We start from the raw sequence: 16,002 nt of genomic DNA on the forward strand, positions 1-16,002 counted from the left end.
GTAAATTTCATGATTCATTTCAAAGTTTCTCTCCACCCTTTCTGAAGCTTATGCACCAACGAGCCAGAAGTTGAGTCCTGGAGGAGAGGAATGAAGAAATAACGTGTTTGGGCCAGAGATGTATTTTTGTTAGAGAAGGAAATACTAGGAATGAGTAATGTTTGCTTTTTTTTTAACCTGCCAATGACTCTGGTAAGTCTAAGGTAAAGCTGGAGATAACTTTGTCTGCCAGCATGCTCCATTTACTAGCCAACAAGGAAGCTGCTTACATGCAGGCACTGTAAGATTGAAAACACAGTAAGTACCACAAACTTTTCAACACACACCTTGGAAAGTGTCCCTGTGCCCTGCAGCTGCCAGCCTGCAGCGTGGTACCGCACATTGCCTGAGCCTGCTTCTGTACAGGGATCCCCATGACACAGTGGCCTGGGCGGCGTCTCTGCAGACTCCCGATTCCTGCCTGCCTTCCCCTATCAGGCACCTTTAGCCTCCAATTATTATCTCCATTATTATAGACAAGCAGCATTCCTGCTTCATGGCCTTTCCTCCCTCTCAGCCTTCACTCTGGTGACCTTTGCTTTCATTTTGTTGACATTCCCTTACACTAGGAACCAACCGTCAGAAGAGAATAGTTGGGGTTTGTTAGTGTTGAGTTTTTTTTTTTTTGTAAGAACTCATACTTTTTTCGTACCCAGGCTTCATTACAGGTTATAATGCAAGAATAAGCCTCAGTGCTCTTATATATGTGGAAGGCTTGTGGCTTTTGCAGTTCTCTGCATTTCTTCAGAAACAGGAAAAAAAGCCAGATTAGATGAAGAGAATATAGTACAAGTCTCACTTTTCTATATTTAAAGCATAACAAGATCCAGTGACTGCTGAAGTAATGAATCACTGTAATTTACATATACAGGTCGGCAGAGGACATCCACACATAGCTGAAAACATCCCTTCAATCAATACCCTCCTTTACTACTCCCATGGCAGCCGCCTCTTGGCAAATCCAGCCCAAAATGTATACTTTCCCATTATTGATCCTTTTAAATAGCTAACGGGTTGCGAGATCAGCAGGCCACGCTTTGCATCGTGGGGAGGAGGCCTGACAACACACATGGGCCCTTGCCCCATGAAAGACATAGCAGGGCTTGGCTGGCTCCAGCGAAACCCGCAGCTCTGTGCAGGGGGGGTTGGGGGGTGCGAAGACAGTGATGGATCCAGGCTGCGGTCCCTGAGTTCAGCTGCTGGTGACACCCAAAACCACTTTCTCCAGTCCCTGGCCTGGAGGGAACGGGGAAGCGGGAAGGGCAGTATCGTTTCCTTCGAAATAACTTTTGCTATAATTAAACTCGGCTGGGGGGGTGGGGGTGGAGAAGGAAAGGACACCCCCCCACCCCCCCGTTTTAAAGTGAGGGGGGGGGGGAAGTCTCGGTGTTCACACCGTAGGTGGGGAAGAGGGAGGCTCGGCGGAGCTGGGGGACGCCTGTGCGCGGGACGCGGGACGCGGGAGCGGCCCCACGCCGGGCGCGCTGCGGGCAGCTCGGACGCTGCCGCCCTCCCCGCTCCCTGCCGCCGCTGCTACGATCACGTTGCTGAGGGTGTTTTACAGCCTCCCTGACTGCCGTGCCGAGTACAGTATGTTCCCCAGCCCGCCCCTGAACTGGGACTGAACTTCCCCAGCCCGGCTTGCTCCGGGGAGCGCGCAGATACAGCCCGGGGGGCGGGGAGAGAGACGGAGCGTAAGAAAAGCGGGAGGGGTGGAGGAAAGGAAGCTCCCAAAGGGTTCGCTTCATCGTAAGTGCTTAGGGTGGGGCGGGTTGGGTTGGGGTTGTTGGTTGGGTTTTGGGGGTTGAAAAAAAAGGGGGGGGCAAACAAAAAACTGCAAGGCGGTCAGCATCCCTAAACAAACATACTTTGAGAAAGATGGAGAAAAAGACACTGCAAACCTGCTTTACAGAAATAGATTTATGGCACTGTTGTTTCTTTGCCTGCCATTGTTAAACAAGTACTGTTCCTTTACTTTCCCCCCCACCCTGAACGTTACGCTTCAGTTCCTTTCCCAAAGGAAACTAAAAGTGCCGCTGACCCCACCTGAGAAAGAAAAGGCCAAAGGTTTGACGAACACCTCACCCCACCAGCTTTTTTTTTTTTTTTTTTTTTTAAGAGTATGTCTTCGAAGCTGGTGGCTCTCAGAAGTTTTGTGCCACTGTGCTGCAGTTCTCAGGCAAGGCATTGTGGGGCTGTCAGGACCAAAACACCCTGTGAAAGGCGTTGAGGAACAGATCAAGCAGTTTCAGCCTGCAGCAGGTAAACACGTCAGCAGGCTTGGGAACACAGGTGCCTTGGCATCACTGGCACATTCTTTGGCACTGCATTACTATGGGTTCTCTCTGTAAAAGCTTCGTTAAAAGAAGCGTCTGGATTAGCAGCACACTTAGGTGTTTTCCTTGTTCAGTGCAATCAGTTCTGTGCCAATCTTGGATCAAAATGGATCAGGAATCTGCAGATTTTGGTAGCTCTTTTGTATAATTTCCTATATTTCACGCAAACCTCACACGTTCACAGCTTTTGAAAGACTTCCTGCCTCTCTAATTTTGTTTCATTATGGAGATGATAGGGTTAACCCACTCCCTCAATGTCTTTGTATTCTTCACAGTAGCTAATCTCACCACCCAGTCCAGTTTAATTGACTTCTAATTTATTTCTCAGTGCTGACTGGATGCCATCTGCATGTATTTTTTAGGTAGCAAACTAGGATTTATATCACTATGATGTGTTATATCCTTGGTGTGTTCAGTCCATTAAGCACCTCATCAAATCCTTCAAGAATATGTTTTGCAGCCTGTTCAATAGCTAAATGTTGCACCCTCTTGTAGTCTGTGGTTCAACTCCAGTGAGCAAGAACCTTTTCTCCCTTGTTTTACTACTGTATTGTCCCGAATATAAGATAAGACTCTTGCTTCTCAAATGTGAAAATGTGCAGAAAACCTCCACCACTCTCACTCTGGAGTTCATTCCCTTCCATGAGGAAGGTTATACCATGCCCCCTTTAAAAACTGTGCAGGTTGCCTCCTGGCAGATGCATGCAGACAGTGCAAGAGCACTTTCCATGAGGAAGGTTATACCATGCCCCCTTTAAAAACTGTGCAGGTTGCCTCCTGGCAGATGCATGCAGACAGTGCAAGAGCAACCTCTCAGGTAGCACTTGCTCCAGGCCTTGGTCCAGAAGGGGGTGGACATGCAGCACCCTTTTGGTCTGATTTGTGCCCTTTGCCATCTGGTCCCCAGCAGTGCACTGGGAGCTGAAGTACCCCATGGATTGGGAGGAGGTTAGGCAGAGAGGAGGGACACCGGGGTGGGTTAAGACGCTGGGGGCTGTGTAGCCTTGTTACAGGCCACAGGGCTATGCATGGGTGGGGGTGCATGCTGGCCCTGCCTCACGTGTTCCTCGCCTGCTAGAGAAGGGGACTTCCAGTCCAGTCCCTTGTTGGGACACATCTGTTTTCCTTGTTCTCTTTCCACCACAAGATACCCCTTGTCCTTGTCCCATGTCCCATTGGTACTCTTCTCCCTCTGTTTTTTGTCCTTTATCTCGTAGCTGCCCAGCCTTTTGGCAGCTAGCACTGCACTGGCCCCTGCTTCTTAGCAGTTGATATGCCTGTTTCACAGCCTTGTGTGCTTTATCTTATCCACCGCCATTGAGAGCTACTTTCGTCCTCTTTCCACATGCTTTGCAAGGCTGCTGTGCCATAGCTATGTAAGACCCATCCAAAAGCAATCCAAAGTCGCTTCCTTTCTATGAAAAAGGAGTAAGCTACTTTTTGTAGGCTGTGGGCCAGGATTACGGACAGTTACCATACACTGAGCAGCAGAGCATGGTAATTTCATGGGGAGGCGGATAGGTCAAGTCTGCAGGTACTCCAGAAGTACAGTGCTCCAGGAAGTCGTTTGGGCTTTTTGTGCCAGTGGTCACTTGAACCTGAACTGCGTCCTGGACATTCCAAAAAAACAACAGCCTTGTTCTCCCTCCTCTGAATGTGCACCAACTCCTGCTCTAGCATCTGTGCAGCTGATTTGGACCAGGGAGTTGGCCTTTCTGAAAACTGGTCTTCTCTGGGTTGTTATTCTGCTGGATTGGGTCAGTAATCTGACTGAGCCCACAGACCACAGGGTGTGGGGTAGAGAGGAGCTAGAGGTATGGTGAACAGAGGTGGGACAGCCTTTTTTCCTATCTTATGCATGCATTCCTACTTGGAATGACTCTGTGGGCTGGATAAGGCTCTTTGATGAGACACAATGGCCTGCAGGCCATAAATTTGGGTTTCTAGTACTAAGCAGTGTTGAATCTAAGCCCTGGACAAAAAGGCATGGTTTAAGACACACCTGTCTTTTCAGTGTTTGCTAATTAATCTTACTTGCCTGGCTCCTAACACAGCTTCCTGGCTTTTATGAAAGCTTCCTCGTTCTCCATGCATTGCAGAGCAGGGCAGTGTGTGGTAACAGAGCTGCAGACTTGGCACAAAGACTTAAGAGTTTAGGGGGTTTTGCAGCTTTTTACACCACTATGTGAAACAAGCTGGGATTTCCATTCTAAAATTACGTGATGTGTGTCCGTCTAGATCATGACTGTAGTAATGTTGTGTTTGGAGCCACCGCTCTCCAGAAATTCAGCTTTTACTCTGACACAGAATTCTCTTTTTGTATCATTAGGAATGACATGTTTTTACTTCATGACTTGCCCTCTAGCTACATATATGTAACTCTATTTTGGGATTTATTTACATTTTTATTTATTTTGTGTGCTTCTTTGTTGTTTTTGAAAATAGGGTTATGCCCTTGCAAAACAGTTGTTTTATTAGGTTCATGGTATTCCTGCCATTTGCAATAAGCTTTTTTTTTTTTTTTTCATCAGAGAGATTGCTTTCACATCTGTGCGAGGAGATGGCACATTTCTTTACTCCTCTGCTCTGCCTTCATGTTCTTCTGTGCACATATAACTGTACAGGCTCAGTTTTACCAACACACTAATGCTTTCCCCTTAGAATCTCAATTTCCACAAACCCTGCAAAGATCTAATGTTCTTCAGAGAATCATTTGTCACAATAATTTTGCTTTGGCCTGACCACTGGCTACACCACAAACTAATTTAATCCCTAATTACTCCAACTGATACCTGTTCAAATTCAGAGGACTTAGTCTTATTTGTTAGGGTGATGTGGCACCTGGATCTTACAAAGAAAATGTTCCTTCTCCAAGTGAATTTTTTTCCATGGGCAGCAGAAGTCTCAAATTTTTTAGAATAATCCTTTCTAGCAGTTTGCCATTTTCTTTGTGCACCTATGGGAGTAGATTGTAGGTCTCCAATAGCTCTGGGCTTGCTGCATGCAGCAGTGTGGAAGATCTCATTCTGAATGATTTTCTTTCAGTACCACTTTATTGGGCAATAATGGGAAATGGTGTAACTATTTCCAGCAATTTTGTAAAGTTCCCTTCCACGCTGGAAGTTGCACACAACTTTATTTTCTCCATTTTCAGTTGTCTTTGGGACTGTGCATTACTAAGTTGGCACAAAAAGAGAATAGCCCCAGTGTCTACCATGGACTAAGGTTACTGTACGAGGCAGAGGGAGTTATCAGCTCAGTTGATAATGATGGCTTACAACAAGCTGTTTTTCCAGTGGCAGGGCCTCCAGCTGGGTGGGCTGAGCACCTCTTCAGTGGTTGCATTGCTCTCTGCCCTGTTGGAGGTAGAGCTCACAGGGTAGGCAATGACTTGCGAGTTAGTCATCTCATGATGACAACTGATGCTCTCCAGATCAGTGAGGGAGGGAGAGGGCGATGCTGCCTTCCATGTATTACAGCATTAATAAAAAATAACCAGACAGGAGTGAGATTTGCAGAAAAGGGTAGATGATCAATGCCTGATCTTGCCTCCTGTTTCTATCTGCAGGTCCACAGATGTAAAATAATGAAAAGGTCATAATTCTTTTCTGTTTCAGAAGTGAGGCTTTCATCTGAGTCTGGGGAGGAAGCAGCTGTATATTGTCAGCAGTCCCCAGACAGAGGCATTGTGGTCAGGGTGAACTCAGATGCTGGAAATGCTAGAGGAGTGCACAGTGCGGTCTCCTTTGATGCAACCTGAAGATGAGAGCGCTGTGTCCTTCCTCCCCCAGCATAGGTCTGGTCTGTGATCTCCTGCCTCCTTCCTGGTGGGGGTCCAGCACTTTCATCAATAATAGTGTTCTCCACCCCTTCTCCTGGCTTTTCCCTCCTTTGAAACCTTGTCTGCTGTAGGGACAAGTGAGGCATTGATAGCTATCTACAGCTCTTTCCCCTCCACCTTGAGTTTTGTGTGGAAGAACCAAAGAAACAAGTTCCCCGAAGACATGACAGTAAGAAATTTTATTTCTGTAACAGGGAATGTATGCATTGGAACCACAAAAAGTGTAGTAAGATGTTAAATATATATGCATATACACATACATATATGTGCACACACATATTCTATATATAGGTGTAGAAGAGCTGCATCTCTCTCTCTATGTGTTTTTTGAGAGGCTATAGTTGATGACTTTATGAAAGCTTCTGATGTAATTAGCCTGTCAGAATGGTTCACTAATCCTCATTACTGTTGCTTATTCAGAACTGTTCCAGCTTTTGCATCCATTCCCTACAGTCATCCCTAGGCCTTAGCTTTAGCATAAGATCTTTAGCCTTAATGACAGCATATAGGTCTGGCTGAAGTCTTCTCCTTTTTTTCCAGAAGACAGACAAACTTCTTTTGTGATCCGTCATTTGAATAAGTAGCACACTTGCATCAGGAGGCTGAGCAGCATTACAGCATTTCACTCCGAGCAAGCATGATGCACAAATGTACCCATGGCCAAGTTACAGTTGGAGAACAGAAACAAAAGTAGGGTTCAAGTTCTGATCCCCAAATACATTTGGAACTGGGTTTAGTGCCTCTGTTAGAAGCTAAAGGTTAGACCTTCCAGAGGGAACCTGGATTCTACTGCACTCCAAGCTTGTGGACTGGTTTTCTAAGATTTGAGATCGAAGGTTGTACTTGTGTTATTTGAACCTTTAAGCTCAAAATGCTGAAAGAATACCCACTTTTGTGGGATGTTGCTAGCTACTAACAGAAAATGCATGTCTGGTTTGGGATCCAGTTCAGAAATCTGTGAGGCTGGCTTTGAGTTTGGCAGTTTGATGAAATTTGATTTCTTCCTCTCTCTGGTTCAACAGCTTTCATTTACTTGGATGGAAGTGGTAGGAGCTCATTGAAAAGGGTAAATAAATTAAACAAAACATCTTTCTAGTCTGGAGTGGGAAGGCAACCAGATCCCATCTTAGGATGTATTACAACGGTGTGTTGTGGATGGGTTTTGCAGACCTGTGACTATATGTGGGAATGGCTATGGAAGTTTCTGGTAAGATGGGGAAGTCACTAGAGGCTGAGGACAGTCACCTCCTGACAGATCTGGTTGCCAAGAAAGAGTACTTTGATTTTTGCTTGTTTAAAAGGAGACGAGTTGGAGGTGGGCCTACTTTTGGGTAGCTTTTTCACATGCAGAAGATATGACTCATATTGGGAATGTAATCTGTGATTTGAGAATACATGAGTATTTTAGGGATACTTGTGTACTCAGTGATGAAGGTAGCAGAGTATGTATCAGAGCAAAGGCTGTTTTTCTGAACTTTTGTGTTGAATTTCTTGACTCATACATTTATTGATTTTCAAACTGTTATGTATGTTTACAGTGACAAATCAGTACTACTAAGCATCAGAGCTTGTAACCCCTGTTTTAGAATGGTTGTATTTGTATTTAAAAGTTACATTAGCATAGAATTTTGTGATGAAACATCTAAGTAGGCTTCTCTTGCTATCACTGATGGCCTGAAAAGTTCAAACTGTACTCTAAAACCCCCTATTAAGTAACATTTTCTTGGCAGATTTTCTGATACAAGTGTTTTCATCTGAATACATTTATCATTGTTTTTTTTGAACTCCTGGATATGACTATAGGGGCACTTCTAATCTCTGCCAGATTTGTTGAATATATAACGTATATTCTGTGAAATGTATGTGAAACCAGACTTAACAAGTCTGGCAAGGCAGAATTTTCTTGCAAGGAGTTCTTCATCCTGAGAAGAGGCTGCAGCAGAACCAGTAGGAGCTGCTAGTGGTGGTGGTGCAGCAGGTGTTGGAAATCAGGGAACTCGCTCAAATGTCTGAATGTGAATGTAGATGCCTGGTTTTGAAATCTCTGGCCATGAGTTAGTCAGCTTATGAATTTTTACAAGCACTGCCGTGTATCTGTAGCATTGTGTGAACTTTGAACTAGAGATGTTTGACTATGGGTGATTACAATCTGACTTATTTAGCAAAGTCATATATGTAAAAAATCATGTTCCAATCACCTGGAACTATATTTTTTTTTTAACAAAATCTCTTTTGGCTATAGATCACACAGGAGAAGTTTTAATATGTTTTAGAATTAGTTTGGCCAAGCCAGATGTTAAAGTAGTAATAGTTTACAAGTCTGGCTACTAGATTTGTATCATTCCCTTACAGTGAGACTAGGTGGAAGGTACCACCACGTTTTTTGAGGACATTTTTATGGCAGCCTCACAAAAGCTGTGAATGGAAGGCAGAAGACTAACTGGCCATTTTTTTTCTCTCTCCTGCTATGTAGTGCAGTCCAATAACTTTATAATCATTTGCAGTTGCAGATAAGAGGATGCTTGTCCCTCAAAATGAAACAAATTCTGTGTTTTTTTCCAACAACAAAGAAGAGTCATTAAGACCTCTGTAATAGTCATGCCCTACAATAGACAAAGCTCTTTTATGAACCAGATATACTCAGTAAACAGAGCAAGTGACAAAGTACGCTTGAAAAAGAACAGGATGCTTAATGGATTTATGCCTAACTTTGATACATTTGGGTATTCTTTTTTGTGTTGCTGCCAAAGCCGCTGTTTTAAACTCCCAGCTTTCTCCAGTACCGCTTGAACTGGATCGTTTGTACTAAACTCCTCTGAGAGCTGACAAACAGGGACAAGAGGAATCCCTGTCAATTTCAGATACCACACGAAGACAAAAATAAGATACCAGGTCATTTGCCCCAATTGTGGGTAATAAACACTGCATGGGCTTGCGCTGCCTGCAGAGTCCTCTTGGGGGAGAGACGCAGCTGCATCCCAGGCTCTTGCTGCTCACAGCCACCTCTCTGGGTGAAGCAGTGATGCTGTAGCTACTCTGTGCTTGTGTCAGCACAGAGGCGAGGAGCCCAAGGTAAGGAGAAGGACCTCACTGTGGCGGCTGCTGTGTGGGTACCGGCTAAGAAATGACTTGGATTTTACAAGCCTATGTTATAAGGGAGCGTAGGAAACAGGCAGACAAGAAGGAAGCAACTTGACAGCACCAGACCACCCCATCAGCAACCTGACCAGATGAGTTTTCTGCAGGCATTGAGCCTTGCACAGGACTTTAAAGGACTTCTGGTAGAGTAATGAGAACCCTTGGGAGTCATTCCCAGGCATGAAAAGCAGCATATGAGGGAGGCTGACTGGAGAAATAGCGAACAAATGCATTCCCTAGAGGAGAGGATGGCAGTCATGTCTGTGCAGTTATATCCACAACGTATGTTCCTCTCTTCTGATTGTTGGTCACGGCTGGGAGTCTGCATCAGCAGTGAGGCAAAGGTGACTCAGTCCAATGGGTTGTTGTCCACTGTGGCCATTTGGATTTTGGAGTTTGCTAGGTTATGCCTTGGTTAGAAGGTCTGGAGTTAAACTTTCTCCCTATCCACTGTGGTGCTTCCTACAGAAGTTTATAATTTTGTACAGCAGTAACCAGAGAAGAATGCAGCCCCCAGTTCTGCTGATGGATAAGACCAGATGCTTTCAGGATGGGCTATAATTTTAAAACCAGGTCATAAATGAAAGAGGTCACAATCAACTTGAAAGTCAGATTTTTATTTCTGACATAGTTTTCCATATTGCTGCAGATAAAAGACAAGGTTCTTTCAGCTGCAACAGCAGCTGCATTGCTTTGTTAACTTTTCTGTGTTAGGTGTAGCATCTAGATTAATTTCCCTTTGACTTTTCCCTCGGAGTAGTGTGTTGGCTTTTATGCGGGTCTTTCACAGCAGTGCAGCAGTGAGAGACACTCAGGAGCTACTGAAAGTCTTCGAAATTAATTCCTGTTGTTCAAAAACTAGACTTTGAGTTGTTGATCTCCTTTTAGAGTCTGTATATCACGCAAATTAAAACACTGGCCTAATTCTGGTCTCTTTTTATCTGAGGGTAAGCCAGGATTAGTACAGCTGAAGAGAAGTGAAACGTAACTGATGCAAACTTAAAGGTAAGAAAGAGACCTTTTAGGTATATTCCCTTTCATGTTTTTGGCAACATGGAGAGCCTTCACTTTCTAGCAACTGAAGCAAATTGCTTGAGACTTGGAAACAGAACTACTGCTCAGAGAACCATCTTGCAGCTGCCCGGACTTCCTTGATGTCCTCGAGGCAGGATGTAGGGACAAGGGTGAACGGTGTGGAGTGGAGGAGAGAGGTGGGGCTGGGAGCTGGGCAAGGGCAGCCATGGGGGGACTGGTGGTGGTGAGCTGGTGGCCTGTCTGTGGCTGCTTGTGAAAGGAGAAGGCCTGGCACCCCCTCCTTGAGGTGACACCAGTCACTCCTTTAATTCAAGCACAAAGCTGCAAAGCTGCAAGCTCCATCTCTGCTATGGTCCAGTATGATTACACAAGAGGAATATCTGGCAGGGGTGAGTGGGTGGCTTGTTTTCTTCCTTTAAGAAAAATGCAAATAATATAGGTGTCCCAAACTATTCGTATTAATCTTCCGAAGTTGCACATTCACAAGTTGAGAAAGGCTACACCCGGAGGTGCCCATATCACCTCAGTTAGACCCCTGAGGTCTGTGTGTTCAGCAGTCTTTAATTATATTTTTATATACCATCCACAGGATTTTGCCTTAGTCTGTGCACAGGGTGGTATTGCTTTGGGGGTGAGTAAGAGGTGTTGCAGCAAAGGAGGCTTTTGTCTGCAGGAGTCAAATTTCATTTCTTTCCAAAGTCAGAAAAAAGTTGCGTAGTATCTAACAAGCCCTCATGTGGGGAAAAATGCATTTGGGTTTTGGTGTGGATTTTTTAGAAAATTTTCTTTTCAAATGGGTATTAGTTTTTTTTTTTTTTTTTTTTTTTTTTTAAGAATAATTTAGTTATCAGGGAACAGAAATATAATTTTGGCTTCCTGGATGCCTGAGTTTAATTTTGACACTTTCCCCACAGGCACAAACTGATGATGACAAGGCCCTTCCAGCCCTGGTGCCATTAGGCAGGGGACTGTGAAGCCTCCCTTCCCCTGCCTGGCTCATGAGGAGGTGAAGAAGGCTGGAGGGGGCGGATCTCAGCCATGGCAGCTGAGCAGACAGATGTCAGCATGCTCAGACAGGGAGGAAAATTGTCTGGTTTTGGGTGGGCTGTTGAAGAAGGACTGGTTTTGCTTCTGTAGTTCTTCTATGTCCTAAAAAATATTTGATTTTTCTAAAAGGACATTTTCTGTCACAAAATACCTCCCTGTGGAAAACTTCCAGTCAGTGGTCATGAATGAGACAGGGGATTCCAGGAAAAGGAAAGAAAATCTGATGGAGAAGTCTTTCTCTGAAGGACTGGGATCTGTCCCTGTTTCTGCCGCAAAGCTCTGATGGTTTTGGTTAAGTCATTTCAATTAAAATTTTCAGTCACCAAATCTCCCTCTTTTTCCAGACACCTGACCTGAGGCCATTTGCAAAGGCAATATATGTTTACAGCTGTAGAAAAAGCCACCAAGAATACCTGAAATGGGTAACATTCAGTGTAAAATATGCTAGAAGTTTGGATGGCAAGTTTTTCAAATTGGGCTTCCACAATTACACACCCTTTTGTAAACTGAGATTATCATCACTTAATCATGTCAAAGTTGTTGTGGAAATAAATTAATTCATAAATATGCAAAACCACTTGATATTTTAACAATGACTATCACAGAAAAAGTTATAACGAAATTACAAGTTGATCTTCAAGAGCAGTCTGAGAAAGATGTGTCGGGACTGATAAGAAAACAGCATAGCTGCTTATTAATTTAAACCAATCCTATAGGTGGGTGGGGGGGAGAGGGAATAGTATTTGAATATGTAAATACATCTATTTTGTGCAGAAAGGGAATGCATAGATAACCTTTTGATTGTTAACTTTTTAGGGCTTTGCAACTTTAGTAATGCTTTTTAATGTAGAATACAGAGAAACTGAAGGTTGTAACTAGAGTTCCCTATACCTTCAAAATACAATGAAAGAAAGTCTAGTGTTCATTATACTGCTCACAGTTTTGAAAGACCTGAAGGCTGTGTAGGAACCATTGAACTGCTTGTATTAAAACAGGCTTATTGTGGTGATCCCATAGTGAGCTAGACAGATAGCTGAAGAATGTCAATAAATATCTGTTTACAGTTTGAGTAACTTACTGTGGCTGAGTCTGTGACCCTTTTGAATAACCTCAATAACTCAATTACAAAAAGACTATTTGGCTGAAGGAGGAAAGCTCAGCTTTTAGAGTATTTTCATGTTAAACTACCCATGAAGAATTAGGTGCTAAACAGCTTCAAATATCTGATCCTGAGTCACAGTCTAATTAAATAGAAGTAGAAATATTAACTTCTGATTTCCTAGACCTGAGTGGGGAGAAGACTGGCTTTTTCCTGCCACCTAAAAGCCTGTGTGTTTTGTTAGAAGTGGATTCTCCCTGAAGCCTTAATTGAAGCAGCAGTTTCAAGTGCTAGTTGCAGATTCTTTTACAAAACATGCTTCAAATTCATACGTGCAAGAATTAATTTCCCAGAAAAGGATTTGGATATACTCAAGTTTGTCAGAGAATCTAAAATGTCCTGTTCTTTTATTATCTGGTCAGAGAGAACGAGCTGCTTGCAAATAGTCAAAAACTAAGTAAGGATTTTGCAGATATTTGACAGATCATTCAAACAGAGAGTGATTCTGAAAAAAATAATACTAGTCCATGTACAGTTTGCTAACAGAGGTGAACTTCATAAAAATAAATTACTGTGTTAATAAAAAATATTGGCCAAAAATTACCTCAAAAGTTATAATCATGCAAAGCTTACCTGAGAATTTTTTGTTTACTTGTAGGACATTGCTCTTCCTGTGTTTTAGTTATTTGCCCATTTTCCATTGCTTTTTTAGAAAAATAAAGTCAAAGTTTTCAAGCTGTAGGATCAATTTTATCACACTATTTAAATTTTGGGTTTTTTTGGGAGGGGAGGGTGTGTACAAATGCAGGTAAGAAGCCCACGGAAATGCATGAACATGTCAATAGTTTTAGGGGAGAGGGAGGAGGTCCGGGTTGAGTGCACTGTAGAATGTTTTTCTAACATGAAAATGGAAAGTTGCAGAGAAGAATGGTGAGATCTGAGAGTGGTATGACCCTTTCAGCTGGTGTTCATAATCCACCATCTGTACAGAAAAAGGTACAAAGCTCAAAAAACTCACATGGCCATACCCATACCAGATACTGGTGCAGATGACAACAGTTATAACATTGTTAATGGCCTATGAAACACTCAACACAACTGTGCTCCTTCTGTGCACCAAAATCGAAGTAAATCTGTGCCAAGAAAGGCAATCGACAATCTGCTTACTGAGGCCCTGTGGTGGACCACAAGTGGTGGTTCATGTTAGTGGCTCTGGAACAAATGAATGTATCTTAATCAACAGCATGGTAAGAAACGAACTGCAAAGATTGCCTGTGACCCAAAGACAGGTAACTGAAGCAATGGGACTCTAATCACAGCTAAAAGCTCTAATCTCAGGGTATACCTACAAGTTTAGGGTGCTTATTAAAACATCCTCCTTAGCAAGTGCTTAGCCCTTCTGTGACAGATCTGCATTTCTGCCTCTGGGCCTTGGGTTTGGAAGCTGCTCTTTTTTTCTCAGAGGCACTTCCCCATGGAAAGAGAATGGTGGTTTATGTTATGCCCTCATTTAGGATGGCAGTGATCATACAGCTTATAGCAAATGGCCTGTGAACTCCTCAGAGACTCACCTGTTGAAGCCCCCCAGCTTGCTTAATTGCACCTGGTATGAGCAAAAGGCAGGGTGCAGATCCCTCAGGGACAAGGCACAATACTCAGCAAGTGAAAGCTTTGGCTTTAGGTAAAGCGTAGCGTTACAACAGTGGGAGCCCCGGGACACCGACACTGATCAAATGGGGACCCGACGCAGCGGAGACCTGCTCGGGAGTGAAGCTCAAGGGAAAGCACCGCAGGCGTGGATAATAAGACTTGCACTGCTTAACATATCGTGCATATACACTGTCCTGTTAACGTTCGTTAGCAAACTTGCTGATGTAATGGAGGTGCTGTTGTCCAAATTCTGGGATCTGCAGCTGGCCTTCACGTTGGTGCCCCTGCGGGGTATGTGCAGGTGAGGGGGAAGTGAACTGCCCCAGCTTACTGTAACAAGGAGATAAGACGTGCTTGGGACTCGACATACTCGGATGGGAGAGGTGAACTGTCCTGGGTTACTGTAACAAAAGTCTTCTTGTGCCCTACAGCACCTTAGTGTCTCTGTGCCATGCACTGCTCCCTGCATAGCCAGTGAGCCATTACTCTGGGATGACTGAACCTTTCCTTGCTGGGAGCGGGGTGGCTGGAACATGTCTTAAGTGGATAGTTATGGCTCTTAGCATTGCTATAATGAGCTGAAATTATTCTAGTGTTGTACGGTGCTTAGCTACAGCTGCAATTTCACCTAAAGGCTGCCTAATCAGACACCCTCCACCCCCTCATCTCCTGTGTCATCTTAAGCTGCCAGGAGAAAAGGTGGCAGCTGGCTAGCAGAGTTCACCCTGCACATCCATGTTGGCCTCATGAGTTGCTGTTTGGCTTATTGTACCATCTGTGTATGTGTGGCAGCAGTGGGCTGGCAGGTGTCAACAGGTAAATGTTCTAGTTCTTTTATTTCCAAGATTTGGCTGGGGAAATTACTTGAAAATGCTGACTGAAAGGGAGAGTGAAAGGGACTTTTACCCTTAACTTTTCATTGATTACAGCTCTGACTAATCATCAGCTATGAATCGCTATCATTCGTGGGCACAGGTGGGCCTTAGGAGACTGATGTTAGCTTTGGAAATGTGGCTATCAATAATAATGGCAGTAACAGAAATATATGCCTGTACTGTGCAGCTGTAACTGGAATAAAAGATAATTATAAATCCTTTTCTTTCAGCCCCATTACTGGGACTGTAGTGCTGGCAGCTGGGGCAATGTTTTGCCCTGATACTCTAACAATAGCTTTTACACGGAAGTTCAGGGCTGTTAAGTTGGCCTGCCTTATTGAAAGGAGTTAAAACCTTGTATGTAGCTACTGTCTGAATTCTGATGAATCATTGCAGCCCACACGGTTTATGAACCACCAGCATATATGAGAAGTGGGCTGAAATGAGTTTTTTGTAGAAGGCCATAAGAAAAGTAAGGTTGATACATCCTGTTAAGAAAAACTTGAGGCAGCTCTTACTCATGTGAGTTTAGATGCTCCTTTATTTGGAACAGAGAGCCAACATCACTGATCACACTGTGCACTGCTGGTCAGGTTGGTTTAATTTGTTGTGCTGAGTTTTGCTGCTAGTTACTTAAGTGCCCAATTTGAGTAACTTGGTTACTTCAATGGAGCAGACAGTTGACCAGTTTGAGCTTAACCAAGGTGAGACTTTGGTCTTCAAAGTATCTGTTTCTCCTTCCATTTCCATTTTTGATACTCTGTTCAGAAAGCGCAAATACTGTTGTTTCTTTTGCTATGTAAAGGCAATTGTATGTAAAGGCAATTGTTTGTGACAAGTTTATTTATGAAAGTTTTATTTAGGTAGTGATTGATTTTGATTAGATTGATTTTGATCTCTGTGTACCTGTCAGGTGGCCACTTTCAGTGAAATTTATTTGTT

General features: G+C 43.7%; 1 long non-coding RNA gene across 1 annotated transcript; it reads left to right on the forward strand.

Annotated features, from left to right (window-relative positions):
• Nucleotides 1-1,746: 1,746 nt before the first annotated feature.
• On the forward strand, nucleotides 1,747-12,505 carry LOC115336967. The gene is made up of 3 exons (XR_003921999.1): nucleotides 1,747-1,788; nucleotides 10,301-10,359; nucleotides 11,304-12,505. It is a non-coding gene; the product is annotated as an uncharacterized LOC115336967 (long non-coding RNA).
• Nucleotides 12,506-16,002: the final 3,497 nt, after the last annotated feature.

Source organism: Aquila chrysaetos, chromosome Z, assembly GCF_900496995.4.
Source record: "Aquila chrysaetos chrysaetos chromosome Z, bAquChr1.4, whole genome shotgun sequence".
In the NCBI taxonomy this organism is placed as follows: domain Eukaryota; kingdom Metazoa; phylum Chordata; class Aves; order Accipitriformes; family Accipitridae; genus Aquila; species Aquila chrysaetos.